The sequence below is a fragment of the Mastomys coucha genome, unplaced genomic scaffold, assembly GCF_008632895.1.
Source record: "Mastomys coucha isolate ucsf_1 unplaced genomic scaffold, UCSF_Mcou_1 pScaffold22, whole genome shotgun sequence".
Classification (NCBI taxonomy): Eukaryota; Metazoa; Chordata; class Mammalia; order Rodentia; family Muridae; genus Mastomys; species Mastomys coucha.
The window spans coordinates 195,477,912-195,484,203 of NW_022196905.1; the positions used below are offsets into that span (position 1 = coordinate 195,477,912).

Consider the following 6,292-nt stretch of genomic DNA (forward strand, 5'->3'; position numbering starts at 1 on the left):
AAAAAAACAAAAAAAAAACAAAACAAAAAACAAAACAAAAAACAAAAACAAAACAAAACAAAACAAAACAAAAACCTGGGACTAGCACCCTAGATTAGGGGACATCCAGGCTAAAGTTGCAGGTGCAAGGAGCTGAGTCTCATTGCTGTCAAACCCTTATATATTTGCCTTCAGAAAGGAAGAAAGAAAGAAAGAAAGAAAGAAAGAAAGAAAGAAACTGGCTTTTTGATTCACATCTCTGCTGATTCATAAAAATAATGGATTTCTCTATGATTCAATCCCAACAATACCTGCATTCTGGAGTACTGGTCACTTTACTGAATTAACTTTTCCCCTAACACACTTCTCATTTAGCCTTCTCCTAGATTTGCACAAGGTTTCCTTCCAAAACTTTTCACACCTTATCATTTTCCCATGTTCATGGATAAAACACATTTAATATATATGAATAAGTAAACATATGTGCATATATATGTACATTTATATGTGTACATGTCTTTACAAAGATGGAGACAAATATATATAGTTGCTTGACAGTTGTCCAAATAGACCAAATGTCTACAGACAGTTGTACACACATAATTTTAGATTAATATTAGACTAATAGATACTGAGACTTACATTAAAGTAGATACATGAAGATATATTGAAGCTGAGCATGTAGACATGTCATCCATGCCCATAAAATGGTAAAAAATTAAACAACTTAATCTAAAAAGGGAGTAGAAATGAAAGGAAATGAACATCAATAAAATAAGATTGTATTGTGCCAAAAAGAAGTTCTGAACCCAAAAAAACCACCAAGGAGCCATATCTGAGTAATGCAATCTCAGTAAGGTCTCTTTATTACAGGCTTAGGCTTAGGCTCATAACCCAGCCATGGCACAGTGACACAGCAGGACAGGAAGGCTGAGCAGCCTTGGACACTCAGCAGAACAAGGTTTTATAGGAAATGGGAGCCAGTGAGGAGGTATCTAGCCTGACAAGCATCTAATAAAAAAGGTTTTAAGCCTACAGGTGGGTGTTCTGAAGCAAAACCATGAAAACTTACAGTCTGAAAGCCCATCTAAAACAATCAGATTACTCTTTGATTAACTGTTGCTAAGAAGGGGTTAGGGAGTAACTCTGGCCAAGGACAAGCTTTGGGGTCCTTCCTGGTATTTGAATTCAATTTAATCTCCAGTTCTCAGCCTCATCAGTGCTCATGTAGTTTGTATGGTGTCTGCTGGATTGCGAAACAGGAGCAAAGTCACTTTAAGCCAGTCTCAAAGCAACAAGGATCTGAGTCCCATTGCTGCCAATATGACGCCAGAATCCCAATCTAGTCACAAAGCTTACATCCCACAGGATGTTCCCCAAAACTTCTCATAGTACACAGACCAAAGAAACTCAAAAGTGGGAATGGGTTCATAGGACAAACTGGAAAACAACAGTCTATTCCAATCACAGGCATGCAAGTGTCCAACAGAAGTACAACCACAGGTTTGTGGCTAAGGAGCCTGCTGGCACCTGGAATTCTGACTCCCAGGGCAGCAAGAGTAGGAGGCCTGGCAAGAGACCCACACCTGAAAATTTGGGACAGAGACACACCTGAACCTGCACAAGTCTCAAGAGCTACATCTGCAAACACAAAGAGCTCACATTCAAATCACAGGAGCACAGAAGTTGTAAGGCCTACAAATCAAAATGATAACATTCAATAATCATAGCCCATGAGCCCAAGCCAACAGGCAGATGACTGGATAGGTATCCTCCTCCAAAAATTTCTATAGACACTATGTCTCAGGTATCCATGGCTCAGCCCAGAGGGATGCCTGACAGCCTTCTGGGGTAGGCTGCAGCAACCAAAATATCCATTCTAACAGACCTGACACTAGGCTTGGCTTACAGAACTATCAGTCTAAAGGGGCAGCCTTAGAACAAGCCACCTTGATGTTTGGTTGGGGAGTTGTGGGGCAGAGGCATGCCCCAGCCACTAAATGACAGAAAACTTATAAAGCGAGGAGTCAAAGGAGGCAGGAACCTTGCCCATGGCTGTCAACACAGGTATATATAACAATAGCCCACTCATAACTTTGCATTTCCAGGTTGATATTGGGCTTCTATGTCTCTCCTTCCAGGGTTATCTGGAGATTGCCTTTCATTTTGATTGAATCTCTGTCGGCCTGACACTCTTACTCTTCATGTCTGTTTCTTTCTCACTATCAATGTTTTTCTCCCTTTTCTGTCTTTCCCTAACAAACTATGTATGATTGCTCAATACATACTTTATAAATAGTGGACATAATAGTTGTTTTCTACAGGTATTTTGCTGATCTGATGATGTGAACTTGGATCCCAGTAACTCTCATAGGGATGGTCTAATGGGAGTTACCAATATACTTGAGCTCTTGTCATAATAAGGTAAAGCATGGGAACATTGGCTCAGTATGTTCTCGTTAAAATATGGCATATTTCTCGGCCTCTTCCTCTTTGACACTATATTTATCGCTCTGTATATCTCTGTATCTCTCTGTGTGTGTTTGTTTGTATGTGTATGTGTGTGGACATGTGTTGTTGCCTGTTCTTTACCAAACACATACACATAGTTCTATCACACATACACTCAAGCACCCAATTTACTTTTGTATTATTTATTAATTTTTTTCATTTTTAATTCCTTTTAGATTAACTAGCTTAATTCTTACTACTTTGGGGGCACTAATGGCAAGTCCACCTGACAGAATTCAATATATAATAACAGACTACTTCTCTGTAACTCTATTTATCTATTCATCCATATTAATCTCAATGTATCTCTGAAGAACTGTCTATATACTGATGGTCTCTTTGTCCAACTGTGAAGCAAGTCTATGTTTATGTGCATAAATCATCCTAAAAATATGTAAACACAAACACAAAATACATTGAAAGATATATTTATTATTATTTTTTTTATCATGTTCTCCAAGTTGACATGGGATCCAAGTTAAGGTGTGGAAAATTCTATAAAGAAGTCGAGTGCAATTTCCAGAAATGGCTGCTGTGGAGTGTGTCTGGAGCCTGAAAACCAGGGTGTACCATGTGCCAGTTACTCAAGGGAAGCGTGGATGTGTGCAGCCCTTCAGACTCCCTGGAGTTGCAGGCATTCTGATGATGGAGAGCACGGGAGGCTCACTTTTTATCTGTAGTCTCTGAGCGTCTTGGCCATGAGAGGAGCAGGTCTTTTAGCAGGGGCCTTCTTCCTGCCTCATTCTCCGGAGGGAAGACAGGAAGAGCTCCTGGCTCCGGGATGGGCAGGAGCCTCAGGAAGACTGGGCGAATTCTGGGCAGGGGCAGCCCCTGTGGGTCCAGGCTCTCCTTGTTGGCCAGGGTTCTTGGGCTGGGTGAGGAAGGAGATCATCATTGTCCATGGTCTGGCTTGCAGGCTCAGGGTTGTTTTGCCTTGGATGCGGGCTCTGAGGCCTTGCAGCCTCTCCTCTTGGGACTCCTGAAGCTTCATGGGTGTGGGGGATGCAGGCCGGCTTTGGGTTCCCTTGCAGTTCTGGGTCTCGGGCCGGGACTTCTCTTCTGGCTGCCCAGGCCCAGCTTTGTCCTTGTCAGCCTGGCAGTGAGCAACATCCCTGGTTCCAGCAGGCTCCTGAACAAGGAGCCCTAGGTGGCCTTTCTGCTGCAGTCGGGTTGCAGACCTCCAACCTGAATAGACTGGCATTTTGTGATTCCTCCTGAGTGCCCACATCCAACTTTAGGCTTCTTGATCCTGATGAGAGGAAGTTGGCTCTAGGATATCATCCCTTGGGTAGTAGGCTTTGCCACTTGAGTGAGACTCTGCAATGGCCCACGAAGCAATGGGACTTGGATCCTTGGAGCTTAGAGCCTCAACTTCAAGGCACCTTTGCAGGCGGCCTATGGGCCTCAGCCAGACAAGGGGATTCCCACTTCCTCTTGCAATATAGCCGCACCAATGAGGAAGGAGAGCAGCATTCAGCATGGAGGCAAGCCCACACGGAACCAGCTCCAGGGGCTTCCTCTTCTTTCCAGTGGCCTGGTGGTTGGCACTTTCTGGGCCCACCAAACACAAGCCAAATGTGCTCCCCTGGCTCAGCCCTTGGGTTTATATAGAGGGGCTTGGCTCCATTTTGCTACCAAGGCTCCTCCAGTCTTGCCTAGGGAGTTCCTACCTTCTCCAAGTTCTAGCCATCTAGTTGCTGGGTTCCAGTTTTCTTTCGGATTCTGGTTTCAAATGTGTGGTGCTGATGGGTCAGATCTTATGTGTGATGTTTATCCCCAACTCACACAAGAGTTCTTGCCTGGGCAGCTGGTGCTGAGCCAAAGGTAAACTTCTCTCCCATCTCCTCTGGATTCCTGGGATGCTTGGTCGTGGCGGGGGGGTGGTTATGAAGAGATGACTGGCCCTCAGTTGTGAAGTTCATCTCCAAGTCAAAGTCCTGCAAGGCCTGCAGAGCCTGGGTTCCAGGCAGGAACCCAGTGGACCACTTGGCTACTAAGTCCTTTACGAAGGCGACGAGCAGACTTGATGGTCTGTCTGAAACCAGTCTCTTCCTGGTTGTCCCACAGAATCAGAACAGATGACAGTTCCTTCAGCAGTTTGTAGATCTTTCCTGGGTTGGTCTCCTGGCAAAGGTGACACAGAAGCTTCTGCAGGAAACATGCCTGGGGACTTGCCTGCATATCCATTCTCAAGGACAGGATACAACATTCTGAGATCGATGTGTATGCTCGAATCAGCTCGTGTTCTCCCTCTAGTTAGGTGTGTGGTCTCCTGAGCAGAGAGTGGACACCTACAGACAGACGCCCACAGCCTAGTGGCCCTAGTCTCTCATGCATCCTCTTTTACACTTGTCTCTGAAGGGTGCAGCCTCAGCCATGCCTCTGTCTTATTATGGCTGCTACTGACAGGGACATAAGCCACACCCAGAGGCCAACTCTCAAGGCTTCCTGTCTGACTCGAAACCCTAATGCAAGAGAAAAACTGGGCCTTTGACTTATAGCCTCCTCAAAGTTGAGCCTCTCTAAGTCCCTCAGTTGAGTTTTAGGGAGAGGCAAATCTCAAGAGAAGCCAATCAGACTGAAGGGCATGCCATGGATTTGTGCATACAACTGCCCAGTGAGTAAAAAAATAAAGTAAAATAAAACAACCAAACAAAACCCAAATTAAACCAACCAACCAACAAAAAAGCAGGATGGAATCTGCTCTTCTCATACTTTTCTGTATATTACGAAATGTAGACCCAGCCATGTAACCTGCACTAACTGAGCCTCCTTAGGGCAAAAACTTTTCCTGTGTAGGACAACATATTGGAGGCACCAAGTTGCTGCAAGTCACTTGTTGCTTCTTCACACATCCTTGTAGCCAATAGCTGTTCTCACAAGTGTATAGATCAACAACACAGCCACACCTTTGCATTTCAGGGTTGTTATTGTGATTCTCTGCCTCTACTTCTTGGGTTATCTGCAGATTGAGTTGAATTCATTTTGAATGTTTGCCTGTTTCTTTGGTTCATGTCAGTCTCTCTTTTTCTTACTTTCCATGTTTCTCTCTCTTTTCTGTCTCTCCTTTACAAACTATGTATGATTACTCAATACTTACTTTATAAATTAGTAGATATACAGCTGTTATTCATGCCTTTTGCTGACCCCAACATATGACCTTGTATTCCCAAGGACTCTCTAAGGGGTGGTCTAAGGTGATGTGCCAATATGTCTGTGTTCTTACCCTAATGAGAGATATGTCTGGGAATTTTGGCTCAGTTTTGTTCTCATTTCTAAATGCAGTTTTTTTCTGTCTCTCAGTCTCTGTCTCTGTCTCTGTCTCAATCTCTCTCTGTGTATATGTATTTATGTTTGTCTCCTGTTCTTCATCACACACTTAGAAATAGCTGTATCACACACACATACACCCCCACACACATACACCCACACACACACTCAAACACAGTTTAGTTTTGGTTTTATTGACTTTTTCCCTTTTCATGCTTAATCACCTTTAGATTCACTGCCTTAATTCCTACTTGTTTGTGGGCATTGATGGCAAGTTTACTGCCAGACTTCAACATACATATTTATGTGCCTACTTCTCTATTACTCTAGGTATCTATTCTTCCAGATATTAACCTATATGTAGCTTTGCAGAACAGTGTGCGGACTGTTAGTCTATTTGCCCAACTGCTAAGCAAATATCTTTGTTTATGTGTATCAACCATGTTAAAGATATGTAAACACAACTCACAAGATAGATTGGGAGTTAGATATTAATTTATTTTTTGAACATGTTTTTTTTTTTTTTTTTTTT

The 6,292-nt window shown here is 43.3% G+C and overlaps 1 pseudogene; it reads right to left on the reverse strand.

Annotated features, from left to right (window-relative positions):
- Positions 1–3,074: 3,074 nt before the first annotated feature.
- LOC116104800 lies at positions 3,075–3,691 on the reverse strand (annotated as a pseudogene).
- Between the last annotated feature and the right edge of the window lie 2,601 nt (positions 3,692–6,292).